The sequence below is a fragment of the Panthera pardus genome, unplaced genomic scaffold (genome assembly GCF_024362965.1).
Source record: "Panthera pardus isolate Hobbes unplaced genomic scaffold, ASM2436296v1 HiC_scaffold_13, whole genome shotgun sequence".
In the NCBI taxonomy this organism is placed as follows: Eukaryota; Metazoa; Chordata; class Mammalia; order Carnivora; family Felidae; genus Panthera; species Panthera pardus.
Window position 1 is genome coordinate 144,498,772 of NW_026526688.1, and position 18,745 is coordinate 144,517,516.

The 18,745-nt window shown below is 42.6% G+C and overlaps 1 pseudogene; it reads left to right on the forward strand.

Annotated features, from left to right (window-relative positions):
- LOC109274992 (NADH dehydrogenase [ubiquinone] flavoprotein 2, mitochondrial-like) overlaps positions 1 to 14,388 on the forward strand; it is a 40,972-nt pseudogene extending 26,584 nt beyond the window's left edge.
- The last annotated feature ends 4,357 nt before the right edge of the window (positions 14,389 to 18,745 follow it).

Below are 18,745 nucleotides of genomic sequence, written 5' to 3' on the forward strand. Positions count from 1 at the left end.
TTTGAGGCCAATTTCGTTCAGTTTCATAGCTTTGACAATGATCTCTCGGCAGATAGTTTCACTAATCTGCTTTTCTATTCTAACCTTTTATATGAGCTTTAGACACAAAACTGTGACAAGAAGGAACCTCCGTCTCAACACAACTCACAATCCTCCTCTCTCCTACCTCTGCTGTTTCTCTTGTATTTCCCATCTCAGTTAATGACCATCCTAATGACCATTCTCTGACAAGGAAAACAAACCAAGAACAAAATAATGGAATATCTAGTTGTGAGAGGAGTTTTGGTTAAGTGGAGCCCAATTTACTTTTCTTGGCAAACATAAAATGAATCCATGGATTTTTTTTTTTTTTTTGCTCTACCATTCAGGTGTGCAAAGAAAATAGAGTTTCTTTATTTTCTATTTTGGATCACAGGGAGTGAGAGCTAACACTTAGATGTATGTGCCTAAACCTTATCAGGAGCCTTAAAAGCCAATGTGTTTCTGTTCACAGAGTCACAGATGTCTACCTGTCTTCTTCCTACAGAGTCCCTTCCTCAGTCTCCTCACTGATGAAGTACAGAAAAGAGCCACAAGAGATTAATATGGTGATAACCCCACCCAGGAAGACCAACTGCCCAGTCTCCTGTTGGAAGGATTAAGTAAAGAGTCAATCTTATGCCGTTTTCAGCCTTCTACTACAAATGACAAGTTTGGTGGATGGATAAAGTAGACATGGAGGGAAACCATGTTGGAAAGCTACCATGAATGGTCTCTTGGCAGTGGGGAAGAGCTGTCCCTCAATTCAACAATGGCTCTGAGGCTGTATGGTGCAGCTGGGCTGCTGAGTTTTATTTTAGTCCCCCCTGCTACACGAGAACCTAAGACTCTGGTGTGCTGGCTTAGACCCTGTCTCTATCTCTGCAAGTGCTTTGTGCTAACATTTTTTACTCTGCCCTGTTGGTATCATGTTACTCTTACCATGAGGCCATGCTATAGTTTGGTCTTCTCCAGAATTCAGAACAGAACATGGTACAAGATCCTTGAGAGCTCACCTTTCCTATAAATTATACACTTTAACTACCAGGTTTTCTGCCTGAGGTGTTATAGGGCCACCATACAAGGCTAACTTCTGCTTCCTTTCTGTCCCTTCTTCTCACAGACCCCTGGACTGGGGCTGTTCTGGCTTTCTCTTTCTTCCCTTACCATCCTGATGCCTATTTCTATTCATTTTCTTTTCTTCTTCTTCTTCTTCTTCTTCTTCTTCTTCTTCTTCTTCTTCTCCCTTTCCCTCTCCTTCTCCTTCTCTTCTTCCTCCTCCTCCTCCTCCTCCTCCTCCTCCTCCTCCTCCTCCTCTTTCTTTAAATTTTAGTTAACATACAGTGCAATATCAATTTCAGAAATAGAATTCAGTGATTCACCACTTACATACAGCACCCAGGGCTCTTCACAGTAAGTGCTCTCCTTATACCCATCACCCATCCAGCCCATCTCCCACCTACCTCCTGCCATCAATCCTCCGTTGATGCTCTATTGTTAAGAGTCTTTGGTGGCTTGTTTCCCTTTCTTCTCTTCTCCCCTTTCCATATGTTCATCTTTTTGTTTCTTAAACTCCATATATGAATGAAATCTTATGGTATTTGTCTTTCTCTGATTGACTTATTTCACTTAGCATAATACATTCTAGCTCCATCTACATCAATGTAAATGGCAAGATTTCATTCTTTTTGATGGCTGAGTAATATTCCGTTGGATATATATATATAGATATAGATATCTATATCTATATCTATATACATCTATATATATCTATATATATCTATATATATCTCACATATTCTTTATCCATTCATCATTCAATTGACATTTTGGCTTTTCTCCATACTTTGCTGATAATGCTGCTATAAACATTGGGGTGCATGTACCCCTTTGAATCTCTATTTTTGTATCCTTTGGGTAAATACCTAATAGTGCAAGTGCTGGGTCTATTTTCAGGTTTTTAAAAATGTTTATTTATTTTGAGAGAGACTGAGAGCATGAACAGGGGAGGGGGAGAGAGAGAGAGAGAGAGAGAGAGAGAGAGAGAGAGAGAGAGAGAGAATCCCATGTAGGCTCCACACTCAGCGCAGAGCCCGATTCGGGGCTCAATTTCACAACCGTGAGATCGTGAACTCAGCCAAAATCAAGAACTGGACACTTAACCTGTTGAGCCACCCTGGCACCCCTCTATTCATTTTCAAAGAGGAACACACTCTTCCCACCCTTCCTGAAAGATATAATGATCGAATGGTTACTAGAAAACATGATCTATGGAGGAGACAAAATCCACACCAGTTTAACACATTCAGAGTACTATCCCTCCTAACACAAAGTTATAGATGTTATTTTTTAAAAAATTCAAGGACACTCGTTTAAAATGGTAAGGCGCACTTTATTCGGGACCATTACAATAGGTGTGGAGACCACATAATGGGTTTTTATAGTGGAAGAGAGGGATTGTGCTGAACCTCACCACAGCATGGGCCAATGGGAATTTATAGCCAAGGAACCGTGTGGTGGGAGTCAGTGAATGGAAAATCACTAAGAGGAAACATCAATGGTAAAAGGGGATTTCTGGCTAAACAGACGGTTGGGACTCTTGCTAACGGCAGGCCAGGGGGATCATACCTCACCTGAGGATGGTAGAGGATGAGGAATCTGATCAGAAAATCTGATCCAGAGGGGGGAGTTCTGGTAGAATTGAATTAGCAGGGTTCTTGCTGAAACTAGATTTTACAAGGAAGTGCATATGGGGCCTAGGAAGATTAGGGAGCCTGATTATAGTTTAATCAAGCATAGAGCCTTTGTCAATATATATGAGTTTTCTGGGCCGGGGACTGGCACGTTTGCAAGAGGAGGCCAGGGGTATTATGGTCGCAGAGGGACCAAGACCCACTCCCTTCAGCCTGAATTCAAAGTTACAGGTATTCGAAGGGTAGAAGGGATGTTTCTGACTAAGACTTAGTGGCAGAGGAGAGCCGTCAAGCCAGACATGGGCAGGTGGAAAGAAAGAAGCTGGTGCTTTGCCAAGGTATGTGATTGAAGAAGAATGTGGTCTGGAACCGAGAGGTAACAGCCACTGGACATGTTCTGGTCCAGGCTTCCCAGAGCATGTAGGTGTTCAGGGAGGTAAATGATGCCTGGGGGTCTGGGGACCATTTTGTTATGGTAGGAGAAAGGATGACACCATTCTCCTTTACACGTGGAAGCTTTTGTGTGGCCCGGGTCAGTGCCTGTGGCAGTGCCTGAGACAGGAGGCAGGGGATTTCTTGACTGTCTGACTACCAGCTCCAACACTGGTTCTCCAGTTTGGAGACTCAGTAGTTCATTTCAACATAACTGTGTCTTAGAGGTATTTGTATCATTCTCCAACTTTAAAGGGGCATTTCTGATTTTTGGTTCTGGTAGCAACGTGAGAGTAAGCAGGATTGGTCCCTTGGACATGAGTACACCTTTTGGAATTCCTGAGGATTACTATTAGAAAGAATGACCCAAGGAAGGAAAGAAAGGGGTGCTGCTAATGGTGTTTGGTGCGTTTAATTGCAACCTAAGTGGTGTGACCGTGATCTACCAAGCTGTAAAATGGGTCAGTTGCACCATTACCCACCAAGGCCTTCTGATTTCCCTGATTCAATGTCATTCAAATTTACCTCCTATTTGCTGGTCTTGTTGTCCCACTTTCGGCCCTGACTGTTGTTGTTCACTTCTGTCATTGCTGTAGCCACTGAACTGGTTTCTACCTCTAAAGTTTGGCTTTTGTGGTCCAATATCTACAGTGTCAAAGGGGTTACCTTCCTGAAGCACAGGAAGGAGCTGGTGTTCATCTTCATTTCCCACTATAACATAGTAAAGTCTAAATTTCTTGGTGCTATTCAAGACCTTCCATTTATTTCAGATCACAGCTTCTTTCCCAGCCTCGGCACACACTGCATCTTTTCTTGACCTGCGTCTTTCCATCTACCATTTCCTTCCAATACAGGTGACTGCTCTCTTTGCCTCTCCCCACATACACCCCCACAGGAAGACCTCTGTCTTGCTCATGCCTCATCAAATGTAATTCCTTTGTCTAGCTTTCCCCTATACCCATAACACGTGAGCCATGTGCTTTTATGGGCATTATGCACCTCTCAGATAACATTTCTGTAATTCCACTGGATATTTATTTACATCAATGACTGCCTCCCCTACAAGGCTGCTACTTTGTGGGAAGGTACTGAGTCATCTTTAGGTATCCAGAGTGGTCAACGTTGTATGTGCTACACAAAAAGTGCTCACAAATTTTTAAATGAATCGAATGGATAGACAGAGTGCATGAGTGGCATTGGGGTAGAGATTTGGAACGGGCAGGTAGGCAGGAACGAGCAAAGGCGTCAGGGCTCTGGGTAGCCTCTGGAGTGGAGTGAGGGTGTTCATGCATTTCATCTGACGAAAGGCAGAAGTTGTCAAAATGAAGTTTCTCATATCCCAGCTCCCCATTTTCCTCCATTGGCCTCTTTCTCCCGGTTTCCAGAGAACCACCTGCACAACCTTGACCTATAGCTCATCAGTTTCTAACAGACCCTCCATCTGGGGTTGGGGGGCGGGGAGGAGAGAAAGAGTTCTCAGCCTGAGAGTGGGAACAGACTTCAGGCAACAGGACATAAAACGGCTTGCTTTGCCATCACTGTTTACTACACCCAGAAAGAGAGTTTCCTCAGGAGTCTATATAGCTGTGAAATAAAATGTAATCATTTGATGTTTCCAACATCTGATTAAACTGATTTGTTCTGGTCAGGTAGCTTCCTGGCCATCTGTCACTGTCACTCCATTCTGTGGCATCAAAAACATCTCTGCAGCCCAGGCAGTCGCTGCTGTCCTGTCCTGTCCTGTTCCCTGAGCCTGGGGACGCTAGGCTGGGACTGACACTCAGGCTCCCTGAGAGTGATGCAGCCAACATCAGCGACGGAACTGAGGGAAGTGCCAGGCTCGCCAGACCTTTCTGTCCGGCAGCTTGGCTGATCACAGCTTCGTCACCTCTTCTGATGATGGGCATCTGATAATGCGGTTCTTGGGATTTCAGAAATGTGGTTGTTGTCCAAATAGGAATGGAAGGGCCGTTGTTCCTTAGTCAGGCTGTCAGATTTCATTATGAAAATATGGTCTCTGCAGTTTCTGATGTGGTAGTGGGAATGGAGTGCTAACGGGCGCAGCGTTTTCTGTTGTATTACCGTATTTCTCTTATTGTAAAACTCACCATCAACCTAATAACATAGTTGAGATTAAAAACAAAGTTACGCTGTTTCCACAATGCTAAACATACGTGTTGATTGCAAGGTGTGTCCTGATTTCCAAAATGTTTAACTGACAGGAGAAACTTTCATTTAATAATCAAGGCCTTGTAAAGACTTTCAAGACAAGTAAAGGTTACGTTAGCCAACAGGACTCATAGAATCTAAGGAGAAAACAGCTTAATTCACCTTCTGTGCAAATCATTGAACCTACTTTAAATCTTTTTGGAGTAGCTCTTTCCCACCCACTGAAATGAAACTTAAACCAAGCCTTGTGAATTTTATGGCTACCCTTTTGTCCCCAAATGTAGTCTCAGTTCAGGACTTCATATGTCCACACCAAGCCAGGAGACTGAAGAATAGCCATGATCTCTTGCCTGAAGTCCATTTGGCACAAGGGAGGGAGACTGTTTCATTGGATTGCTATGTGACTCCTTCCCTTACCACCAAGGACCTAGTGAGACCCTTCTAGATTCTTTCTGCTGAGGTCCCCTTGACCTTCAGATAGTCTTCTTAGACAAGATCCAAGAAGACTTCTTAAGAAACCAGCTTTCTTGTGCATGATCCATATTTACTCTCCAGGAAATATTCATGATTTTTTCACCTTAACAGACTCTGGGAACGGAGGTCACCCCCAGGGAAGCCACTATTCCTCTACTTCTCTATCAGAGCACGAACTAGTTGCAGTCTCTTGCTCCTTACATTCTTAGCTGTGATGCCGATTGCTGTCCACACACCTCGCTCCCTAAGTGGTTCCCAATTTGAGGTCTGGAGAAGGAAGATTTTACTCATGTCCCATGAGATGGGACCTCACAGCACAGTGACACTATCCCATTTGGCACAGTCTTCCAAACTGATCAGCGAAGGGTCACAAAACTGTGTTTCAGAACTACTTTTTTAGTCTTAAAGATAGTACACTGTGGAAGAGACAGATAGTATTTTTTGTTTTGGGGACCTCAGCTGAAATTAATGCTAAAAATTCTATTTTAACGTGTAATCTTTATTTCTAATAAAGATATTTCTAGAAATCTAATATTATTTCTAGAAATCTAATTTCTCAGATCTCATCAGGCTGTATGTTCAAATTGGTATCATTTTTCTGGTTAAAGGGCTCACCAGTATTCATCACCACTATTACAGACACCATGATACTATGGTTTATAATAAGAAATATATATTTGGTCCTCAGGCCTCACTCCTAAGTGATGGCAGCCATGAAGGTATCTTTGTTATGTTAATGAGGCGACTTTGGGGAGGCACTTAAGGATGGGGGCTGTTTGCCAGGAGAACCAACAGGGAGATAAGAAGTTTGGAACTTTCAGCGCCCCCATCCGCCCTTGAGCTCCAAAGAGGAGAGAGGGGTGACAGGTTGAATCACTCACCAGTGGTCAGTGAGTTATTTCAGTCATATCTATGTAATGAAGCTTCCATAAAGACCCAAAAGAACGGCATTCAGACGGCTTCCAGATTGGTGAATTCGAAGAGATTTGAGGAGAATGTCTCACTTGGAGAGGCACAGGAGCCCTGGGTCCCCTTCCCCATACCTTGCTCTATGCACCTCTTCTAAATGTCTGTTCCTGAGTTATATCCTTTTATAACCAACCAGCGATCTAGTCAAAATGAAATGTTTCCTGGGTTCTGCGGGCCAACCGAACAAATCAATCAAACCCTAGGAGGGAGACGTTGGAATCTATAGGGGTGCATCAGAGGCACAGGGAGACAACTTAGGCTTGTGATTAGTATCTGAGGTGGGGGACAGTCTTGTGGGACTGAAACCTTTCACCTGCGGAGTCTGATGCTATCTCCAGGTAGACGGTGTCAGAATTGAGTCGAATTGCTGCACGTCCAACTGGTGTTGGAGAATTGCTTGGCGGCGTGAGGAAAACTGCTGGAACTGAGTGTCAGAATATTGGATACAAAAGATACAAACCCAGCTCACACTGGCTTGCCAAAATATAGACTATATTAATTCAATGGATGGTGCAGTCCACATGGAGGAGTAACAGGATTTAGGTATTGAAATGAAGTAGATAGGACTTGTTTGAAATGAAGTAGATAGGACTCTATTTCCTTTTCCCCCCTTCATCTCTTGTGTTTAAGTATACTTTTCTTAAAAAAGTAATTTTTGTTTTTCTTAAAAAAAATCTTTTATTTATCTTTGAGAGAGACAGAGACAACCTGAGCAGGGTAGGGGCAGAGAGAAGGAGAGAGGGAACCTCAAGCAGGTTCCATGCTGTCAGCACAGAGCCCGATATGGGGCTCGAACTCACGAAACTGTGAGATTACGACCTGAGCCGAGGCCAAGAGTCAGATGCCTAACCGACTGAGCCACCCAGGCACCCCAAAAAAGTAGTCTTTAAAAATAACTCTTAGGTGAATATAAAATAACCACGTGTCAAAGATTTTATTTAACTTGTTAATTAATGAGGGAACTATAAAGATATTAAAACCAGTCCAAACATCTTTGAGAAGCTAGGCATTTATGCTCAACTCAATAAAGGCATAGTAAAATAAGATTTCTAGAGGGACCCAAAAAGTCGTTAATATTCAGCAGGGCAATAAACTGAAATGTTTAAGATGATCTGTTCCACTGGACAAACATCATTTGCATCTCTTCAAGTTAACATGGCACTCACTACTTCTGGATCTTTCATCAGTAGAAATGAGTGAATCAAACTAAGTTCATTTCCTCAGGTAGTCTTTGGGAGACCCTCATCTCTGAAAAGACATGTTAGTTACCTAACATTTTGCCTCGTCTCCAAGTTTTGCAGAATTCTTCACAGCACTTGGCTTTCCCAGGCAAGCGTTTACCATGTATCAGTCTCTGGCGGTTCTAGATTTCCTTTTTCCTGATTATTTGCAATCCCAGAATGTCTCTTTTCCAAAAATTCTGTAAAAGTCCTGTACTTTCATTTCATGGCCTGACTTTGGTTATGTGCCAGTCCGTAATATAAATCACAACAGCCAAAAGGAAGGAATAGATCAATTAGCCTTTCCTGGGACTCACGCCCACCCCGTGGAGCTGGGAAATGGATCAATTGTACTCAAACTACTAAGACCAAGGGTGAAGCAGGGGTGGTTTCCTGAAGAAAAAGTAGATTCTATTACAGGAAGAAGGGCACATGCACATTGTGCAGTTGAAAGCAGTATTTTTGCTCTGGGTTTGTGTTCACTCAGGCCCTCTAACCTCTGCAAGGTCTTTCAGAGTCAATGGGAATCCTCAGAGCTGTCTCATGATAGCTCCAGATCTACTCTGTTTCATGCCAGGAGCTTCCAAGTACTGGGGACCATTTACTGGGCATCACCCGGATGTCCTGCCTGGTGCAACTGTTGCTCTGTGGGCATCCCGCCCTCTCTGTGCATGGCTGTGTTTCCTCCAAGAACCCATGCGACCACACTGGAGGCCTCTAGGGGCCAGGATTCTGGGCTTTGGCGAGGATGATAAGTTGAAAACGCCCACTTTCCTTTTGTGACACAGTTTGTTAGAAGGTCACAAAACACTATGCTTTGGGGCACCTGGGTGGCTTAGTTGGTTAAGCGTCCATCTTTGACTCAGGTCATGATCTCATTGGTTTGTGAGTTTGAGCCCCGCGTCGGGCCCCGCACTGACAGCTCAGAGCCTGGAGCCTGCTTCGGATTCTGTGTCCCCCTCTCTCTCTGCCCCTCCCCCCTCTCTCTCTCTGTCTCTTTCTCTCAAAAATAGATAAACAAACATTAAAGAAAAACAAAAACAAAAAACACTATGCTTTGACTCCGTATTTTTTAATGGTTTTATTTTTTAATGTTTATTTTTGAGAGAGAGAGAGAGAGAGCATGAGCAGGGAAGGGGCAGAGAAAGAGGGAGACACAGAATCAGAAGCAGGCTCCAGCCTCTGAGCTGTTAGCACAGAGCCCGATGTGGGGCTCGAACCCACAAACTGTGAGATCATGACCTGAGCTGAAGTCGGACGCTCAACCGACTGAGCCTCCCAGGCGCTCCAAGTGTTTGTTTGTTTATTTGTTTGTTTGTTTTAGTGAACCCAGCCTTTCAGTTTTTATTCATTGATTATTAATTAATTACTTAACTAGTCTTCACTGGACTTAGACATGGAGTTGGGAGACAGATAAGAATAGTAAACACTGTCACGCATTCAAAAAAACACTTTTCTGTCAACTGAGGCTTTGTTGTCTGTTGTCTGAGGCTTCTGGAGTCTGGCTTCTTCTTCCTTCAGGATGAGCTCTTCCAAGAATTATCTGAGTCTTCCGGCTGCCACAATAGTCTGCCGAACACGCCCTGTCGTGTCCACGTGCTCTTTGGCCTCAAGCTGGGAGCCCAGCTTCCAGTAACACAGTATCAAGTGTCACAACAGAAAAGAAGCTTGCATGTTCAGATGTCTATCATCTGACAGAGGTAGTAGCAACCAAGATAGAGAGAGGTACAATAATTTGGCCAAGATCATCCAGCTTGTTAGTGACAGATGTAAGGCAGATCCCGGGCTTCCTGACATCTTGACAAGCAATCCTTCTACTTCAGATTTCTACCTGTTCTTACCAGACAGTGATCCTGAAATTATACAGAGAGAATATTCTGTGGAGAAAATTACTTCCTGGTTTAGAAACAAGTAACATTATACTCCATTATTAAAAAAAAAAAAAAAAGTCAGCAGAATTTAATTCGGAGCTATCCTTTATATGTGGGATGTCTGCTAATCCTAGATGGTAACTTGCCAATTGGAAAATATTCCATCAAAGAAGAAAATATGTGTTCTCTTTCCCTCATCTCTTTTGTCTCTCAATTCTAATTACATTATGGGCTTTTCCAGTACTTCTCTTCAAATCTGAGGTAAAGTTTGGCAGATTTGGAACAATTACTTGCTTCATTATTAGTCCACATGAGTGGAAACCCTTGGTAAATTATGGGGGGTTTTAAATAAAAGGGACAGGGGAGGCTGGGAGGCTCAGTCGGTTGAGTATCGGACTTGGCTCAGGTCATGATCTTGTGGTTCCTGGGTTTGAGCCCCGCATCCGGCTCTGTGCTGAGAACTTGGAGCCTGGAGCCTGCTTTGGATTCTGTATCTCCCTCCCTCCCTCCCTCCCTCCCTCCCTCTCTCTCTCTCTGTCTCTCTGCCCCTGCCCAGCTCACACTCTGTTTCTCTTTCTCAAAAATAAATAAACATTAAAAATATTTTAAATAAAAGGGTCAGCTTCTGGCTTTTCAAAAAGTAGCCAAAGAAAATGGGATTTTTGAAGTGAAGACCCCAAAGTTTCATAGGTTAGAGTAACAGCACCTTTGGGACATGTCTTTGGGACAGTGGATGACACTGAAGGCATCCCCACAGAGTCCTGAGCACCCCAATATCATGTGGGAATGCGGAGTAGTTTCTGAGTCCCTGGGAGCCTGCAGAAAGATTACAGCCGTGGGGTTAGAGGGAATGAATATTCTGAGAAGTGGAGGGCGCCATGGGCTGAGGGCCTCAGCAGCAGATGCTATGAGGACAGTGCAGGAGACCCAAGACCGACAGGATGGGCCGTGCCTCAGTGGAGGCTGGCAAGGACTGAAAACGGCATTTCTTGGCCCAACGTCAGTCAGTCTCCTCTGAGCCCTCTTTCCAACTTCACCTCTGCCTTGGTCCTGCCCAGCCCAGGGTTCACAAAGAGTCCTGCTGAGTCACCCCCCCCCCCACCCACCCATGACATCTGATCAAGCTCCCTTATTCCCCTCCTTTGATGTATGCATTCTTGGCCTCTTTTAGCAAGTATCCTGTTGGGTCAGTTTAACAAAAATTCCCCCATCCTTGATGTGTCCTTTTAGTGATTTTAGACCTGACTACCCCTCACTCTGCTCCTTGGCTATAAATCCCCTCTTGTCCCTACTGTATTTGGAGCCGAGACCCATCTCTCTCCCTTATTGCAAGCTCTGATTTCAATAGTCCAATAAAATCTCCATTTTAACAAGTGTCAGAATAAGTTTTTCTTCAGGGGGTTAGATGAGAGCACCTAGACTCAACGCACCCTGCCTACCCACAAACTTGTTCTGGGATGCTGCATAAGCTTTCCCCAAATCCAGATGCAACCTGGGGGTAAGGGAGGCAGGAACCCCTCAGCTGAAGAGAAATAAACCAAAGGAACCTGAACAGCAAACCACAAGAATCAAGTTTCTTGAAATGATACCATTAAGTATTTCTGTTTGTGATGGAAATTGGGGCTGGTAAGCCACATTCGGGTATAGGAAAGTAAAGAAAGTTGTATGATTTTGTGTATCTCAGCTGCTTTCCTTCACTTGAGAACCAGAGGCTTCTGAAAAAGATTATCTCTAGGATAATTTCTTTGACCCCGGAAAAATAAAATGTACCTTTTGCAGAGAATGAGCACTGTTGACAGAGCTATTTGTCTTATCCCCTTAACCCTCCCCTTCAAGAGTCAAGGGGGCAGCTCAAACCTATTTATTTCTGGAGGTTCTTCATGGCATGCATTTCTTGTTTAATAAAAATGAGACAGGGGCACCTGGGGGGGGGGGCTCAGTCAGTTAAGCATCTGACTCTTGGTTTTGGCTCAGGTCATGATCTCACGGTTTGTGAGTTTGAGCCCCACGTCAGGTTCTGTGCTGACATTGCAGAGCCTGCTTGGTATTCCTTCTCACTCCCTCTTTCTCTGTCCCTCCCCACCACCCTCTCTCTCTTTCTCAAAATAAATAAACTTAAAAAAAATGAGACGGGGGCACCTGAGTGGCTCAGTGGGTTAAGCCTCTGACTTTGGCTCAGGTCATGATCTCCCAGTTTGTGAGTCTGAGCCCTACGTCGGGCTCTGTGTTGACAGCTTGGAGCCTGGAGCCTGGAGCCTGCTTCAGATTCTGTGTGTCCCTCTTTCTCTCTGCCCCTCCCTGGCTCATGCTCTGTCTCTCTGTGTCTCTCAATAATAAATAAACATTAAAAAAAAAAAATGAGACAGGGGCGCTTGGGTGGCTCAGTTGGTTAAGCGTCGGACTTCGGCTCAGGTCATGATCTCAAAGTTGGTGAGTTTGAGTCCCGCGTCAGGCTCTGTGCTGACAGCTCAGAGCCTGGAGATTGCTTCAGATTCTGTGTCTCACTCTCTCTCTGTCTGCCTCTCCCAGGTTTGTGCTCTGTCTCTCTCTGTCTCTCAAAAATGAAGAAACATTAAAAATATTTTTTTTTAAATGAGACATTTATAGCCCCAGGTATGCTTCCTCACCACATAATTTTCATGTACTTAATCAGTACCTTATTTTTCATTCTTCAAAATACTCAGTCTAAATGAATACCTATGCTTATGAGCTCTCCAACTAATAGTTAGAGACGTCTGTCACACTCAGCCCAGCTCTGCAGAATCTAATAAGCCTAGTGAGCTTCAGACAGTAAATGTTAGGGAGACAGATTGCCAAATCCGGAGAAGCTTCTCCTCCCAGCAGTGAACACTTTTCAGATCATTTTGCTTTCAAGTTTTTTTTTCTTATTTCTAATATAAGAGGGAGAGGGGGAAAAGAGTAATGTACTTTCTTCTCTCAGATTTAGTTATAAGTCAATAGCTGTCCCCAATGCAAAGAGAATATTCGTCCTGTTATAGTTCAGGTCTGGTAGATTTCTGAAAGGCCAGCGAGCGTAAGAAACTCTCTTTGGAAGTGTAACTTTTTTTTTCTTTTTTCTTAAAGGACTATGGTAGTATTACAAAAGATTAAGGAGTGAAATGGGGTATCGCAAACATACATGTATTGCTATCTTTTGTAAATTGTGGAATGCTAGCGCTCTGATAGTTCTCTCTAGTTTCTGAGACATTCTGTATGCAGTTTGTCAGTGTGTATTTATAGTCACAAGAGCTTTTTCTTTGGAAAGAGGCCCCTTGCCTCTGGATCCCTCTGGAATCTGAAGGGAAAAATGACAGTTTAAATTGGATGTATTTAAAAATAATCTGCTGAATCCACACATTCAGGGCAATGTGTCATCAGTCATCCTCACCCTCACTCTATTCTCACATACGGTCATATAACTGAGGGAAACTCCAAGGCCAGGGTTATGCCTTCAACTTGAAATGAAAACTCAAGGCCTCACACCTTGCTCTGGTGTGAGATTGAACTAAATACCTACAAAATCCCTTCCAAATCTGAGACTCAGATAGTATAAGGTCCTAAATTTTATTGGGAATTAATTATTTGAATAATTCATGTGATAACATTTTCAGGTATATGTACCATCCATCAACCAAGTTCTAGGTCATTGTTTCACTTGTAGCTTTCTTGGGCCGAACAAACTCGATTCCCATATGTTGTCTACCATGGAGCCTGCAGATGGTATTGGAATTCCGTCAATTATCAGACTATCATTATCCTTCTAAACCATTATGTTTCATCCTTCAAGCAAAACCCTTCTCTCTCTTGAAGCTCCTACACTCATATTTTATCACCATCCTTGGTGTCATTCAAGTCTGCTCACTCCTGGTTTTGCTTTTTGGACTCAGTCTTTCCAAGTTATCCCCTCAAATCCTCATCATGGGTGACTTTAGGGTCCATTTGACTTCACACCAGAAATATCTAAGGGGATAGAAGCAACTGTAAACAAACACACAACACAACACAAACCAAAACAAAAACCCCCCAAAACATCCACAAGGGCACAAAGCTGTGCTCCAGACCTGGAGTTAGCCCAAAGATAGAACTGATGGCTACTGGTCTCTGCCATGAACAAGGGTGACGTTTTACAAGTACCTCTTGTGAGAATATGTGAAGTAGCAACTTTTTATACAATGTACAATTGAGAGCCAGTTGGAAATTATCAAATCCAGGTCTACGAAACACTTAGCATGCTTCAAAGCTCTGACCCCTTACAGGAGGCCATTCAGGAAAACAAAAACAAAAACAAAAACAAAAACAACTTAGAAAAAATGCTGGAGATATGATACCTGACAAGCTTTTCACTCTTATAGAGGTGGAATGCTCAGGCGTCCGTGTAACTACGCCAATAGCTGAAATAAATGACAACTACTATGAACTCTGACACTGGCAAAATGCCAAAACCTGGGCCAAAGAGTGGACACTTCTCTTTGAGACAGCTGGGGGTCTTACCTCTTTGGACTACCCAAAGGACCTGGCTTTGGTGTGCAAGCAGCTCTTTAATTAATTAATTAATTAGTTAATTAATAATTTTAAGTTCATTTATTTTGAGAGAGAGAGAGGCAGAGACAGAACCCCAAGCAGGCTCCTCACTTGCCAGTGCAGAGCTGGACGTGGGGCTTGAGCCCACGAACCGTGAACTGAGATCGAGAGTTAGACGCTCCACAGACTGAGCCACCCAGGTGCCCTTCGGGTCTTTAACTTACCTTCAGTTGCAAATATGTCACTGGAGAAATAAAATATGAATCTCCTATTTAAAGAAGGAGGTCATTGGCCTCTTGGAAATTCTTGACCCAACCATGTCATCTCAGTTGTTACCACCCTTGAATGATTTAATTTCCTTTCCTTTCTGGAGCTTTTAGTTAAGATTGCATTCCATTTACAGGAAATAGAAAATCAACCAGTGGTTTAGTTTCAATAGGTAGGTGCTTCTTTTTCTCATGTAACAACGAGTTTAGAGGTAGGACGTTACTATAGTAATTTGTATTGATTTTCTAGGGCTGCCATAATAAAGTACCACAAACTGAGTGTCAATTTATTGTCTCGCGGTTCTGGAGGCTAGGAGTTCAAGATCGAGGTGTCAGCAAGATGGATTCCTTCTGGGGTTAGGGAGGAAAAATCTGTTTCACGTCTCTCTCCCAGCTTCCAGTAGCTCCGACTTTGTCTCCGGATCTGTCTCCCTGTGACTTTCACTCATTGATGCCCACTCTGCGAGCATGAACGATGGGATAAATTGCATTGCATTTTTTATAGGGCAATCGTTCAGTAGTTGAAATAGAATGATCACACTGTTACCTAAGTCTTCTTTCTCTTCAGGGAAATTCTCATTCTTTGCTGAAAGGACCAGGTTTTGAGACTCTATGATTCTGTTCTCTCTCTTACAGATGGAGTCCCATTTGTTATCTCCCCTCTTAACTGAGCAAAACACTCCACATGTGTTTGGGTTAGTTTGGGAAGTTTCCTTTAACAGGGCACTCGCTGCACTTCTATGAATGTAGGCTAAGAGAAGATTATTTAGTTCTTTTGCCAGCCGCATTATCCAGTTGTGATCTAAACTACCCAGCTGTCATCTACTTAACATATCCCATTTTGTACAAGTTAATTATTTGAAGGTAGATTCAGAACTTTCCTTTATCCCTGTTTTTTTTTTTTGTTTGTTTATTTTTAACACCTCTTTTGCTTGTATGAAAGGCTTATCACTCAACAGATGTCACTATCCTTATCCTCACATTTTATTTTATTTTTTTCAAATATTTTAATGTTTATTTATTATTACTGAGAGACAGAGAGAGACAGAGCATGAGCAGAGGAGGGGCAGAGAGAGGAGGAGACGCAGAATCTGAAGCAGACTCTGAGCTGTCAGCACAGAGCCCGATGTGGGGCTCGAACTCACAAACCACGAGACCACGACCTGAGCTGAAGTCGGACGCTTAACCGAATGAGCAATCCAGGTGCCCCCTTATCCTCACATTTTAAATGTTTTTGCCATAAAAGCACCAGTATGAATAATAAATCATCCTAATTTCCTTGGCATATTTTAGACTAAAGCCCCACTTAATTTTCATAATTTTGGCACAGTGTGAGGCACCTTTATGTTTTTCCCTTTTCATGTATCTTTTTCCCACGCAGCTGCACTAGGACACGAACTAGAATCTCCAACTGCATTTGGCTGGTGTCAGCAGTGGCATCACTGTGTTAGCCACAGCAAAGCTTTCTGCACGCACCAAGCACCCTGAAAACAACTCTATCACATCTTTGGAAATTCCAAACACATTAGGGTGTGGAGCATCCTTTCCTCAGAAACAGGAAAAGGCAGCAAGGAACCATTCACCGAAGTCAGAAGAAATAATGATGGCTGTCCAAAGTCAGTATGGAGAGACATCTCCAAGTATCTGCTCCTCCTTGCTTGGTAACACTCCTTGTTTAACTACTAAGTAGAAAAACTCAAAGGCATCTCCTTAAACGTTTCATTTTACCCCAGGGGACTCTGTCTCATTGTGAGCTAATGAACAAGCACATGGGTTGGCATGAAATGTTTGTCTGCTTCGAAGGAAACCAAAGTCTACTTCTGAAAAGATTCAGCTGTGAGACCAGTGTATGAAGGTGATGTTAGGGAAATGTAAAGCAAAACAGATTATCAGCCCTTAACCTGAGGGTCATCGAAAGGCATCCGATGTCCTAGCGCTTTATCCAATTGACAATATCCATTCTTTTGTTTGTTTGTTTCATAAAACTCCATCTCCCTGGCAGCCTGAAGAAAATATAGGGTAGCAAAGTATACATAAGACTAAAAGAGTGGATTCCCCTTCTCCCCATCTAGGTCTAGTTCAGTTTGCTCTGTTTTAGACTGACATCTGGTGGTCATGAAAGATCAACCAAAGGCCCTTGCAGGGAAGAATTCTATCAAAGCAAGGGTGTGGCCATTTTGTGTTCAGCTCTTGCCTGTAAATATTCCACAGGGTTACTTATATTCATTGTCTGTTGTACATAAATCAGAGTGGCTATCTGAATTTGACCATACTTCCCAAAGTCTTTAAAAATACTTAAAGCATGCTGACCTAGACCCACCACTTTTTAAAAATGTATCTCAAACATATGCAGACAGATTTATGAATAAGCATGTTCCTCAAAGTGTAATGTATAATAGTAAGTTTGGAACGCACCCAAAAGTTCAAAAATAAAGACTGTTAAAATTAGACTGTTCCATTACTCAAACTTTAGAGGATTATTTAATGACATGGGAAAATGTTTATGATATATTATGAAGTGAACAAAGCCAATTAAAAGACAAGTAAAACTTCACAATCTTGGTCTTCATTTTATGTGTGTTTCTTCCTTTCAAAAGTATGAACATGTAATATTTTTGGAGGCAGAAAGAAAAAAACAACACCCTAAATATTTTATATATGGTTACCTGTGCGGTAGAGCATCAGTACCAACTTTTTTTCAGAGTAGCACTTCTTGAAGATATGTCTCCTGGAAACTTGTCAAGTAAATAAACATGCTCCTGTAGAATATTGGTGCAAAAGGTCAGAAACAATTACCTCGCTGTTCCTGGGATCAGGAATAATCCAGGAAGCTTTAACATGCAGCTGCTACATCAAGTTTGCTGATAGGTCTGTGGCTGAGACAAAAAAAAAAAACCATGTTATTTCTTGCATGACCCTAAAGACTCATTAATTTGTTCCAAGGCTTGTATGTTGCTTCCAAGAGTTGTTGGTGGGGTTGCAGAAGAAGGTGCAATCCAAATCACTGTGCAGTGTGTGTAATAGCCAGAGTTCTGTTTTATAATTGGACACAGTCCATTTCGTAAAGCATTTTTAAGACACAGCTTTGAGATTTTCCTTTGACACTGACCAGGTATAAATAGATTGATTTGCTTGCTTAGCCCGGAAAGAGAAAGGGATCTCACGGTTTTTCTTAAATGGAACTCAGAACAGCTGCCCATAGGTCCTGGCAGCAGCTGTGTAGTTAACCAAACTTACCTAAGGTTTTCCTCTTTCCTTCCTCTTGCTTTACATTTCACATTTGTTTGCTTAATGCATTTGGACACGATTTCCACATACATGGTTAACATGTCACGTTTGTCTACCCTGAGGGCACCAGGTGGCAACCCCAAGAAGAGGAAAATCATTTTCAGAGCTCCCTGCTGGCTCAATCAACACTTCTCAGTTCTAATGAGATGGTTCACCTCTTTTTCCATTTAGCCATTTGGTCGACAAAACTTTGATGGCTGTTATAGGGATAGCTTATGATTTTCACACTTGCAGGTATTAACACCATTGCTGTTAGATTGACAAACAGGAATGCAATTAACCCTCCAGCTCCATCTGGAAATATACCTCCTTCTGGATCTTTTATTGCATAAATTCTGCTAAATTCCTGGTTGAGGCAAGGCCAATGATGCTACGTAGTCATTTTCAAAGAAATAGAAATGAAATGTACTGGTGTACATTAGCCTGCGTGTGCTTCTTAAATAAATGTGCAAAGATAAATTGACTTAATCATTCATTGCACTGTTACCTGACACGATGTTCAAAATGAATATGCACAGCAGGCTATGGTTAATTGTACAGTAAAAAAAAAAATTAGAGTCGGGGAATGCGGCAGTGAAAGACAAGTAAAAATTTTTAGTTATTGAGTAGTTCTGCCTCTTGAGTTGGTAATGTTTTAGGAATTCAATAAATACTCATTGGATGTTTCATGTATTGGTGCTATTTTCTTTTATCTAAGTAAAACATTCCCAAAATAACAAATATTCACTTTACACATAGCCTTTTGGGAATGTAACACAGGGTCAAGTTCTGTGGTCATAAAGATCTTTAAGATGTGGATGGAGTATATCAGTGCCAGAGTTACA